The sequence below is a fragment of the Palaemon carinicauda genome, chromosome 25, assembly GCF_036898095.1.
Source record: "Palaemon carinicauda isolate YSFRI2023 chromosome 25, ASM3689809v2, whole genome shotgun sequence".
NCBI lineage: Eukaryota > Metazoa > Arthropoda > Malacostraca > Decapoda > Palaemonidae > Palaemon > Palaemon carinicauda.
The window spans coordinates 102,819,845-102,833,139 of NC_090749.1; the positions used below are offsets into that span (position 1 = coordinate 102,819,845).

General features: G+C 50.2%; 1 protein-coding gene and 1 pseudogene across 1 annotated transcript in view; both read left to right on the plus strand.

The window, feature by feature from the left end:
* Positions 1 to 13,295, plus strand: part of LOC137619178 (zinc finger protein 721-like) — a 177,023-nt gene that overhangs the window by 40,221 nt on the left and 123,507 nt on the right. The gene's annotated exons all lie outside the window — the stretch shown is intronic.
* Positions 4,752 to 4,869, plus strand: LOC137619335 (5S ribosomal RNA; annotated as a pseudogene).

Below are 13,295 nucleotides of genomic sequence, written 5' to 3' on the forward strand. Positions count from 1 at the left end.
AGAACTTCCTTTTACTACTCCAACCACATATTTTATAAATTCAAACCAGATGGAACAGTACGACTAATCTTTGACATGAAGGTGCTCAACACCATGATTAAAAAACCTTCTTTTACCATGCTCAAGGCCAATACTATATTTCCCTATCTACATCTAAACTCTTGGGCCTGCAAACTAGATTTAAAAGATGCTTATTGGCACATTCCATTACATGCAAGTAGCCAGAAATTTCTAACCTTCAAACTAGGTAAAAGGAAGTTCAAATGGACTGTGATACCCTTTGGACTAAAGACAGCACCTTATATTTTTTCAAAGATAATGTACACAGTGATCAAGTATATTAGAACTTCATATAACATCTTAATATTCAATTATCTTGATGACATTCTTATATTAGCAAAAGATTATGTAAAATGTAAAAATCACATTCAGCTAGTCATTAAGATCTTGTCAGACTTAGGATGGAATATCTCACTTAAAAAATCTACAATTGAACCGACTCAAAGAATTGAATTTTTAGGAGTGCATTACAATATGATTAAGAAAACTATGAATCCCAGTGGGAAAAACATAGAGAAGTGTGTCGAATTGGCCAAAGCTTTCTCCAACTGTTAAATCCGACCTGCATTCCTATCAAATGTTAATCGGAGCTTTAAATTTTAGTGCATCCTATACAAGCTTGGGAAGATTCCATCTTAAATATCTCCACAGATACCACAGTTATTTTAATTCAGGGTACAAAATCATCCCACACACCTTCAAAAAATACCTAAAGCCATGGGAACAGAGACATATGTACAGAGAGATTAACATTCCAAAACCACAGATAGATGCAGAACTTTTCACTGACGCTTCCAACCAGGGTTGGGGAGGTGCATTAGTAATAGCGGGTAATATGCTCTCAATAAATGGAACTTGGACAAATGAAGAATCCTCCCTTCACATCAATGTAAGAGAGTTATTAGCTTGCTTCTATTCTTTGGAACACTTCACCCCAAGGTTATACAACAAGGTAGTCTTAATACATGTTGATTCAAAGGTTACTAATTGTTGGCTAAGGAAACAGGGTAGTATCAGAAACAAGTTAGCCCATGAACTAGTCAGGAAAATACTTAGTACCATGAAGGATCACAACATACAGATAAATTCCAGATGGATCAGGGGAGTAAGTAACACCATCGCAGACTCACTTTCCAGGGACCTGGGTTCCATTCACACAGAAACTTCACTCAGTGACAGTCTATTCTCCTTAATCTGCTCTGACTTCAATTTCACCCCGGAAATAGATCTGTTCTCAAATGGCTTCAATACTAAGTGCAAAAAGTTTTGTTCATCTCTTCCAAACCAAAAAGCCATCAGCAATAATGCACTTACGATTAGCTGGAAGGGATCAACACCTCTCTATGCCTTTCCACCAGGATTCTTACTACACAAAGTAGCTTTTAAAATCAATAAAGAATGCAATAATAATATGCTTTTCTGCACCATATCGCAGGGGACGGAACCATGGATTCCATTAGTGAAGTCAGTCGCGAAGCAGCACAAACGATATATTGTGAAGATCGAAGACTACCAGATAGTTCTCAAGGATTGTATCTCACCCTCAGCAAAGCTCCAATCAACTTTGATCGCCTTCAAAATTTAAAGGATCAGCTCCCTAACGTCTTTCCTCCTGAGGTTTGCTCCAAAATTGCTGTCAGCTTGAGGGACAGCTCCTTGCACAAGTATGAAAACCTATACAACATTTTTAAAAGTTTCATTCACAAGGAGTATGGAAGAGACAACAAATTCCCCCTGTTAGCAATTATTTTATTTTTCACTCACCTTATAGACAAGGGTCTGTCTTACAACACCCTGAAGAGCTACAGAGCAGCTTTAGGTCCTATCTTGTCAGGCTATTTCCCAGGTTACTGTCTTGCAGAGGACAAATATGTCAAAGCAATGATATCGGGAGTTAATAGAAGGAAACCTAGAAATTCTCACCAGTTCCCTGGCTGGGATCTAGACAAAGTAATTTCGTTTCTCAACACCACGAGAGATAACTCTACCTTACTACTGACACAGAAAACCTTGTTCCTAGTAGCCTTAGCTTGCCCTTTAAGAGCTAATCAATTTAACAATCTCAGCATTTCCAGGAGCACCTTCACCCCAGAACACATTGTCTTACGGAACCACCCTTCCTTCATGGCCAAAAACCAAAAGAACAACTACACGCCAATAGAGATCAGCTTTAGGAAGCTTCCTAACAGACCAAAAATATGTCCAGTCAGACAATTGAACTTCTATTTGGAATACACAAACAAAGTCTGTATGGAAAGAAACATAGACAGGAAAGACCACATATGGCTAGATGAACACTTCAAGATAATGTCTCTACAAAAAATGAGACAACTTTTTAGGGAGTGCATTTTCAGAGCCGACCCAAATGCAACTAAACAGTCAACGAATTTTCACTCTATAAGGGGTCAAGCTTCATCAAGACTGCTATACAATGGTGTATCTATACAAGAAATCATGTCCAGAATGAATTGGAGAAGCGACTCTGTCTTCAGCTCTTACTATGCTCTCCTCGGCTTACAGGGAGCTTTCGATGCTGTGGTCGCTGGACTTCATCTTCAAGCCCCCTGAAGCATCTGCCTAGCTACCACTGGTGAGTCCGGAAGGTTGAGACCTCCCTCTCCAGAACTGTAAGTTTACTTGTGAACGAAGGTTCTGGAGTGGGAGGTGAGACCTTCCGGACTCAAAGTCTGGGTCACCCTCCAACCCTTCCCCCGTGAGCCGAGGAGACCATGTACAGTACTTAGGAGGGAATATTTTAACAACTTCATAATTCAACAGAGTAGGCTATATACAAGAACACACACATACAATCACTATTATTCCACAGAAAACAAACTAACTGGAATCTTTCAATATTCATATCAACCAAGAGAGCACAAGAAGATTGAATTTACTAGTAAAAAGACCTTTATGTCCAACAATTTGCACCTTCACAGTAATTCCTTCATAACTTGCACTACCAAGGTAAGCTCAACCACTTCTGTGTTATTTTTTGTTCTATTACAACTTCAAAAATGTGACTTCCATTGCCGAGTCAACCCGCTCGTCCCTGGTAACTCCGCCCAAGGGGGCGTGGTTTAGGGCTCGCGCCGCCGCTTGGGGGGGTTCCAGGGGGGGGGTGTATAAGCTACCACTGGTGAGTCCGGAAGGTCTCACCTCCCACTCCAGAACCTTCGTTCACAAGTAAACTTACAGGTCCCGGCCCTTCGGTCCAATTCCTTCAAGATTTCGAGTCACCTTTCTGTTTCTGATGTCCCAAAACCTTCTCCTTCTTGCCAGTAAAGGAATCGAGAGGTTAGCTTTGAGAACAGCTGCAGTTTGTGCTCAGTTGCAGCCGATTTGGGAGCACAAGAAGGACACGGGGGAGAGTCACCAGTATACCTCTTCAGCTCGGACTCAAGGACATTCATCTCGACCTGTCTCCAGACCCTCCCCCGTCACGTCGCCCTACAGCACGATATCGGATACATCGCAACGTCTCTCTCCTTCGAGTAATACTACTCTGTGACGCAGGTGCTACAAGCTGGAGTCTGGAAGCATCTAATGACCTTCGCAGCCCGGCTTCCTGCAGGGCGTGACCCACAGGAGTTTCGATACGTTTTCTATCGCTCTGTGGTGGCTACACAACAGCTGGTCTAACCTCAGGCTCCTTTTTGGACAGGTAGCAGAAGGTTGAGGGCATTGTTATCAGGTTTTAGTCTGCATGAACGAAAGAGGTATGTCTGGCCCTTACTTCTTTCTTCATCGTCCCCTCTACTGGGAAGCAGCAACCTGGTCTCTGCATAGCTGACCTCGAACCTCTGCAGGTAAACCATGCTTCCTTGTGTTCCGAGTATTGAGTCAATACTGTCGCGTCCCCCATACCCTGACGAGGTGGTATTGGGAACATCCTAACCCAGAGTTCCTTCTGGAACTCCAGGTCAACTGCCTAGGACGGGTCACACTTCTTCCTTCACACACAAGCTTACGTAGGCCACACGGTTCCTTGCTCCGCAAGGAACATGTGAGGTGCAGGGACTCCTTTACTCGAGTGCGACTCACTCGGATTCTGAGTCCCCGGGTAAAGCCAAAGCCAGTATGGCTGGGGACTTTCCACCCTACCTAAGGGGTAAGTCACTCAATGTAAATAGCGTGGTTTGTATTTAGGTTACGGAACAAATGACAAATTCGAAAATAATTTGTATTTTTCCTAACCATACAAACCGTAGCTATTTACACATATTTGCCCGCCAGCCCTGTCCCCCAAGACAAGTCCTACCTCTAAGTGAAAGTGAGTTTCACCGGTGTGTGAGGGTGGGGAGGGGTAGCTAGCTACCACTCCCCTACCCTCCGCTAACTAGCGCTGGGGTAATACACCCTCGTTAAATTCTAATGGCTCGCCATTTCAGCTACGCTAAAAGGTAAACCCAATGTAAATAGCTAAGGTTTGTATGGTTAGGAAAAATACAAATTATCTTCGAATTTGTCATTTTTCCCCAGAGAACTCTCCCTGCTTTCCTCATGGCCGCTCAGAAGCAGGCTTCCACCTCCTTCGCCTTTTCGAGGTCTGGTCAACTCCGGTAGGCTCGGGTTCGACCTTCAACGCCGGGACAAGCTTCCGGGTCCTTACCATGAGTGAGGGATCATGGTAATTTGCTAAGAGCTTTCTCTACTTCTGCCTCAACATCTGAGGTATCTAGCCATGATATTGAGTCAACGGCCTTACCACGTTGGAAACACCGCTTCTCGTCCGATCAGCGAAGTTAAGCAACGTTTGGCTGGTCAGTACTTGGATGGGTGACTGCCTGGGTACGCCAGATGCTGTTGCCTCCTCCGAGCCTTCCCTTCAGTTGACTGTGGCAAGGCTGAGGAGAGTCGCAGTACCTGTTCCCAGTCAAGCAGAGCTTTCAGCCCTACCTTGGAACGTTTCCTGGGTCTCTTTTCCTCATTGACCCGTCTAAAGTCGCGAACGGTCGCCTCAGGATAAGTTCCCTGTGGGGCAGCCCAAGTTCTGGTGGTATCAAAGCAACGATTAACCGGACTTTCTGGCCCCTATGGGACCAGCGGAACATTTAGACCTGCAATGGGTGTTGACCTATGGAACATCTTGATGGGAGTGGATATTCTCGTCCTTTCCCCACATTTTGATGCTGTTCTCGGACTCGTCAAAGAAAAGGGGGGGGGGGGGGGCGCATGTTCCGGTTCAAGCCTATGGTCAGGACCTGAAGGATACCTCTCCATCATTCAGGCAGGCTTAGGGGCCATAGTCTGGCCACTCTAACGATCCTACAGTTCCTGCCGAGTTGCTCCGTGTGCGACGACTTCATGGTACTGGCGTATTCCAACCAGCAAGGGACGCATTTTCATACCTTCGCATCTTGCAGTAGAGATACTGAGATGATCCGAGGTCCTCTCTATACCACTATCGGCTCGCTCATTCCGGGCAGAGGAATGTTCTCTCCGACTATCTGGGCAGAGCCTCGCAGATAGAGGGTACCTGGGGGTCTTTGGCCTTTAGTAGCCAGCAAGTCCTGGCCTGGGGGACCTGATCGCGACAGCCTGGAACTTCAAGCTTCCGCTGTTCTTCCCCCCCAGTCTCAGACCCCAAGACTCTTTGGCAAGATGCTTTCCGGTGATGGTGGGACAACATCGACGCCTGCGTCTTCCCACCATTGTTGTCTGTTGAGAATGGGTCTCAACAAAACCAGGTTGTCTGTCAACCTTTCGATGGGCCTGAGAGCTCCACTGTGACTATACGCAGAACGGTTCCCGGACCCTCTGCTTCCCCTGACGGAACTCCCGGGAGAGCTTCTTCCACGGCACAGGCTACTCTAACAACCACTCTACAACATCTTTCATGAGCCGTGGCATCGCTTCGGCTTCGTGCCTGGAGACACTACGCCGCCTCCTCAAGAAGAGACAACCCGCTACAGTCGCGGAGCGGAGGTCGCGTCACCATCGATAGTCATCCGCAGGGGTCTTCCGGGCGAAGTGGAGAGTCTTCTGTGGTTGGTGTCGTGGGAGAGAGACCTCTTCCCTTGAGGCCTCTTCTCCAGCAATAACGGACTTATTGCTTTTCGGCGGGAGGAAACTCCTTTCCGATCTCGGCAATGAAGCCTGTCGCTCAGCCTTTCTCTGGCCTTCAGGCTGAAAGGAATAGACTTTTTCCTTCCCGCTGTACCTTTCTTCGCTCATGCGAAGCTGCGAAAGTCCCTGCCCCCAGTCGGAGTGAGACCTCCTCTATGGAGCATGGTTCGGACTTTTAGTCCCTTAAGAGATCTTCTCAAGAACCATTACGTCAGGCCCCTGATCGTATTCCGTCTTGGGGGACGGTGCTCCTGCTCACTCTGGCCTCGGCCAGTGTGTAAGCAATCTTCTTGGTCTCGTACGACTCCGCCCTTTCTAAGGAATAGGGGAAGGCAACATTCAGGTTCGCTCCTGAGTTGTTTGCTAGACTCAGAATCTTGGGGTCCCGGCCCTCAGAATCTTCGGGTCCCGGCCCTTCGGTCCAGCTCCTTCAAGACTTCGAGTCACCATTCTGTATCAGATGACCCAAACCTTCTCCTTCTTGCCAGTGAAGGAATCGAGGGGTTATCTTTGGGAACAGCTACAGTTTGTCCTCACGTGCAGCCGGGTTGGAAGCACAGGAAGGACACACAGGAGAGTCTCCAGTATACCTCTTCAGCTCGGACTCAAGGACATTCATCTCGACCTGAATCCAGACCCTCCTCCGTCACGTCGCCCTACAGCACGATGTCGGATACATTGCCACGTCCCTCGCCTTCGAGTAGTATTACTCTGTGACGCAGGTGCTACAAGCTGGAGTCTGGAAGCGTCTAATGACCTTCGCAGCCCGCTTCCTGCAGGACGTGACCCACAGGAGTATCAACACGTTTCTATCGCTCTGTGGTGGCTACACAACAGCTGGTCTAACCTCAGGCTCCTTTTTGGACAGGTAGCAGAAGGTTGAGGGCATTGTTATCAGGTTTTAGTCTGCATGAACGAAAGAAGTATGTCTGGCCCTTACTTCTTTCTTCATCGTCCCCTCTACTGGGGAAGCAGCATCCTGGTCTCTGCATAGCTGACCTCAAACCTCTGCAGGTAAACCATGCTTCCTTGTGTTCCGAGTATTGAGTCAATACTGTCGCGTCCCCCATACCCTGACGAGGTGGTATTGGGACCGTCCTAACCCAGAGTTCCTTCTGGAACTCCAGGTCAACTGCCTAGGACGGGTCACACTTCTTCCTTCACACACAAGCTTATGTAGGCCACACGGTTCCTTGCTCCGCAAGGAACTTGTGAGGTGCAGGGACTCCTTAACTCGAGTGCGACTCACTCGGATTTTGAGTCCCCGGGTAAAGCCAAAGCCAGTATGGCTGGGGACTTTCCACCCTTCCTAAGGGGTAAGTCATCCAATGTAAATAGCGTGGTTTGTATTTCGGTTACGGAACAAATGACAAATTCGGAGATAATTTGTATTTTTCCTAACCATACAAACCTTAGCTATTTACTCATATTTGCCTGCCAGCCCTGTCCCCCAAGACAAGTCCTACCTCTAAGTGAAGTGAAGCAGTTCACCAGTGTGTGAGGGGGGGAGGGGTAGCTAGCTACCACTCCCCTAACCCCCGCTAACTAGCGCGGGGGTAATACACCCTCGTTAAATTCTAATGGCTCGCCATTTCAGCTACGCTAAAAGGTAAACCCAATGTAAATAGCTAAGGTTTGTATGGTTAGGAAAAATACAAATTATCTCCGAATTTGTCATGTTTTGGTCTCTCCACAGCACCTCAGGTGTTCACCAGAGTGTTCACCCTGATTTCATCTTGGGCGCACAGGAACGGCATCCGTCTCCTTCGTTATCTGGACGACTGGCTGATCCTCGCAGACTCGGAGTCGACCCTTCTTCGGCACCGAGACAGGCTTCTGGGTCTTTGCCAGGATCTGGGGATCGTGGTAAACCTCGAGAAGTCCTCTCTGCAGCCGTCCCAACGACTGGTTTATCTAGGTATGTTGAGAGACACCAATCTCCACAAAGCCTTTCCATCAGACGACAGGATAGCAAGGCTGAGGAGGGTGGCGGAACCCTTCCTCAGGCGAGAAGAGCTTCCCGCCCAATCGTGGTTGCGTCTCTTAGGTCACCTGTCCTCCCTGGCTCGTCTGGATCCAAACGGCTGCCTCGGGATGAGATCCCTGCAGTAGCGGCTCAAGTCCCGGTGGAATCAGGGCTCCGATTTCCCGGACGTACAGGTCCCGATAGGATCTTTGGAACGGACGGACCTGCGGTGGCAGCTGGTCGACAAGAACCTGCGAAAGGGAGTGAATCTTCTCGTCCTCCCCCCGGAATTGACACTGTTTTTGGACGCGTCAAAAGAAGGGTGGGGAGCACACGTTCTGAACCAGAGGACCTCAGGCCTTTGGTCAGAATCAGAAAAGTGCCTGCACATCAACCTGCTAGAGTTGAAGGCCGTCTTTCTTGCTCTTCAACAGTTCCAACGGACCCTGGCGGGTCACTCCGTGGTGGTGATGAGCGACAACACCACGGTAGTGGCTTATATCAACAAGCAGGGAGATACTTTTTCGCAGCAGCTATCCCATCTTGCAGTAGAGATTCTGAGGTGGACCGAAGTCCACTCGATAACACTATCAGCTCGCTTCATTCCTGGAAAGAGGAATGTGCTCGCCGACAGTCTGAGCAGGGCTTCGCAGATAGTGAGTACCGAGTGGTCTTTGGATCCTCAGATAGCCAACAAAGTCTTGACTTTGTGGGGTTCCCCGACCGTGGACCTGTTCGCGACAGCATTGAATTTCAAGCTGCCTCTGTACTGCTCCGCAGTCCCGGACCCCAAGGATCTCTGGCAAGATGCTTTCCAGCAACGGTGGGACAATATCGACGTGTACGCCTTCCCACCGTTCTGTCTGATGAGAAGGGTGCTCAACAGGACCAGACTATCGGTCAACTGTTCGATGACTCTGGTAGCTCCGCTATGGCATCACACGGAATGGTTCCCGGACCTTCTGCAGCTCCTGACGGAGCTCCCGAGAGAACTTCCCCCACGACGCGAGCTTCTCAGACAACCCCACTCCAACATCCCTCACAAGGCCGTAGCCTCGCTTCGGCTTCACGCCTGGAGACTGTCCAGCGTCTCCTCACGGAGAGAGGCTTTTCGCAACAGGTTGCGGAGAGAATGTCTCGGCACCTGCGAAAGTCCTCTGAGGGAGTCTACCAGGCGAAGTGGAGAGTCTTTTGTGGTTGGTGTCGTGGGAGGAGTATCTCTCCACTCGATGCTACTATTCCAGCAATAGCGGAGTTCCTCGTATATCTGCGGGAGGAAATGCGCCTTTCTGTCTCGGCAGTGAAAGGCTATCGCTCAGCTTTAAGCTTGGATTTCAGGCTGAAAGGCGTGGACATTTCTTCCTCGCTAGAACTCTCTCTACTCATACGTAGCTATGAGCTTACCTGCCCCCAGTCGGAAGTGAGACCTCCTCCTTGGAACGTGGTTCGCGTTCTCAGGGCTCTTTAAGAGGCCTCCCTTCGAACCATTACGCCAGGCCTCTGATCGCCACCTGTCTTGGAAGACGGCTTTCCGGCTCGCTTTGGCTTCGGCCAAGCGAGTTAGTGAACTTCATGGTCTCTCGTACGACATCGCCCATTCAAGGGGATGGGGGGAGGTAACGGTCAGGTTCGTCCCTGAGTTTGTTGCCAAGACTCAGAATCCTGGAGTGCCGTATCCACGGTTCGACTCTTTCTGGATCGCAAGTCTCCGTTCTGTAACAAGCGACCCAGACCAGCTGCTACTATGTCCAGTGAGGTGTCTGAGGTACTACTTGAAGAGAACAGCTGCAGTTCGTCCTCAAGTGCGGGCATTGTTTGTAAGCACAGGCAGGACGAAGAGGATGGTCACCAGGAACACCATCTCGGCCTGGATTTGAAGGATTATCCACCACGCCTTGAATCCAGACCCTCCTCCGTCACGTCGCCCTAGGGCACACGACGTCAGGGGCGTTGCTACGTCACTGGCCTTCAAGAGAAACTTCTCTTTGACGCAGGTGCTTCAAGCTGGGGTCTGGAAGCGTCAAACGACCTTCACAGCCCACTACTGTACCTGCAGGACGTGACCCACAGGAGCCTCGATACGTTTTCTATCGGCCCTGTGGTGGCTGCACAACAGCTGGTCTAACCTCAGGCTCCTTTATGGACAAGTAGCAGTAAGTTGAGGGCGTTGTTACCCGGTTTTAGTCTGCGTGAATGAAAGAGTATGTCTGACCCTTACTTCTTTCTTCATTCTCCCCTCTCTTGGGGAAGCAGCATCCTGGTCTTCGCATAGCTGACCTCTGCAGGTAACCCATGCTTCCTTGTGCTCCTAGTATTAAGTTTAATACTGTCGCGTCCCCCATACCCTGACAAGGTGGTATTGGGAACGTCCTATCCTAGATTCCTATTTAACGGTCTCAAGGTCAACTTCATAGGACGAGTCACGCTTCCCTCCACACACAACTTATGTAGGCCACTCGTTCCTAGCGAAGCAAGGAACTTGTGAGGTGCAGGGGCTCTTTCTCTCAAGTGCTACTCACTGGGAGGCAGAGCCCCCGGGCAAAACCAAAGTCAGTAAGGCTGGGGACTTTCCAGCCTTCCTAAGGGGTAAGTCACCCAATGTAAATAGCGTGGTTTGTATTTCAGTTACGGAACAAATGACAAATTCGGAGATAATTTGTATTTTTCCTAACCATACAAACTTTAGCTATTTACACATATTTGCCTGCCAGCCCTGGCTCCCAAGTCAAGTCCTACCTCTAAGTGAAGTGAAGCAGTTCACCGGTGGGTGGGGGGCGAGGGGTAGCAAGCTATCCCTTCCCCTACCCCCGCTGACTAGCGCGGGGGTAGTTAACCCTTGTTAAAAACTATTGGCTCGTCATTTCAGCTGCGGCGAAAGGTAAACCCCCAATGTAAATAGCTAAGGTTTGTATGGTTAGGAAAAATACAAATTATCTCCGAATTTGTCATAATTCTGTTTTGTTACAGTTCTCCGCCTTCCCCCCCCCTTCCCGTGAGTGTCAGTGGGGGAGGAGGGCGCATTCCTGTGTGTAATTCTTATATTCTTTTCTCGCAGGGGTTCCTCTTCGGAGTTCCCCCGGGGGAATTAATGTTAACTAATTGTTTTATTTTCACAGTTAACTATCTAGTTTTCGTTTGCCTAATGTGCTCACGTAGCGAGCTGTCCTGTTGGGGCCTGGGGAGTCTGCCGTTGCCGCCTCCTCTACGACTTCGTCATGGGCGTGTTCCTTCTGCTAGAAGTTCTCCCGTGACATCTGTCAGCTCCTTAGTTCATATAGAACGCTCTGGAGGTTCGCCTCCTTGGGTGAGCTCTTCCCTTACGAGGGAGGTTCCCTTCCCAGGTATGAGTTTTTTCCCCTTCAGGGGGGTTTCTTCTCCTACCTTTTTTGTTTTTCTGTTCCTCGGGCGGTTATGCTCTTGTTGCTGAGCTACCGTTTTTGTAACCATACTCAAGGGGCTGAGCGGTTGCAAGGCTGGACCATGGTGTTCATGCGATTTTGCTCTTGGTGCTGAGCCGTCGCACTTGCAGCTACGCTTAAGAGGCTGAGGAACTGCAGGAGCTCCTCTTCGGAGGGTTGCTCTTTATGGTCAGCTTGCTGATCCAACGGCCCTAAGGGGCGCCTTCATCAGTCTCTTCTTCGAAGTGTTCTTTCTCGTTCGCGAGAGAGGACACTCATAGAGACTCCTCTTCGGAGGACTTCCTACTGCTGTTGTTGCTGAAGGCTCAGTTCCCCCCTCCGAACATCTTCGAGGGGGCAGCTGAGTCCAACGGTCTCTCCTGTAAGTGTCTCTCTTCTTCGGGGGAGTTCACTGACAGAGACTCCTCTTCGGAGGACTGATGATGGTGCTCCTGTCCGTGGTCGTCTTCATCTTCAGCCGCAGAGGATCCTCCTCGACGAGAACAGACAGTTGCAGCTGCTTCTCTAGACCTGTCAGCAGTTCTTTCATGATCTTCGACACCTGCCAGATCTTCTTGTCTTCTTTCTCTGTTCCTGGACGCAGTAGTGCTGTGGGCGCCTCTCCACCCCGTTTTCCAAACGGGCACCGGTCCCTTAGGGGCTAAGGGCTTATTTCACATGTGAGTAAGCCCTTTGGTGCCAGGTTTTTTTACCTGTGCAACCTTGTTCTACTGCGCGCAGTACTGTAGTTCGTAAATGCTCTCCTGCTGTGGACCAGACTTCTACTGAATCAACTCCTGATCGCCAACTCTTCTGACACCTTCTGTGCGGCTTCGCGCCATGCGCGCCTACGGTCTCCTGAACGCCCACGATCGCCTGCTCTCCGGCGCACATCTGATCACCCTTTCCTGATGTGCGCAATGCGCGCCAACGTTCGCCCTTACGCCCACGGTCTCCGGGTCTGGGCGCAAGCAGGGAGGTTTTTCTTTACTGAACTCCACGTGCACCTGCTCGCCAGCGCGCATCTGCGCCCCCTTCCTGATGTGCGCATACGTGCTATCGTTCGCCCACGCGCCCATGATCTTTGGATCTGGGCGCAGGCAAGGAGTTATTCCTTCGCCTCCTCGCCGATGATCTCTCATACGTCTTGCCACACATTTCTCCTGGCCATGCAACTACACTCCTACGATCTCCTGGTTCCTGCCTCGTCTCGCAGTTCAAGAAGTTCCTACGCTAGCGCACAGGCGCTCACAGGTTCTTCTGGACTCGCAACGCCTCCACTTCACCACGCCGCCCAGGAGACACCTAAGCTAGCGCACAGGCGCTCACAGGCACCCCTGTACTCTCCTTACGCACCAGCGATCTCCTACGCGCCCGCGCGATTTTCAACGTTTTCAACGCGCCAACGCTTCAATCGTCGTAGGTTTCTTACGCGCCCACGCGTTAACTCTCCTGTATGCGATCGGTCGCTACGCGCCACCGCTCGCCAACGCGCTACCGCTCGCCAATGCGCCATCGCTTGCCAACGTGCCATCGCTTAACCACGTGCCATCGCTCGCCAACGTGCCATCGCTTGCCAACGCGCCTTCGCCCGCCTACGAGCCATCGCTTGCCAAGACGCGTCAGAGCGCCATCGCTCGCTTACGCGCCATCAGTCTCCCGCCCGCCTGCGCTCGCCCTTATGCCCGCGCGCCCACGCGCACCTGTGTTCGCCCTTATGCCCGCGCGCCCACGCGCACCTGTGTTCGCCCACGCGCGAACCAACGATTTTCCATCGCGCGAGCACCAGCGCGATTCCCACCAGT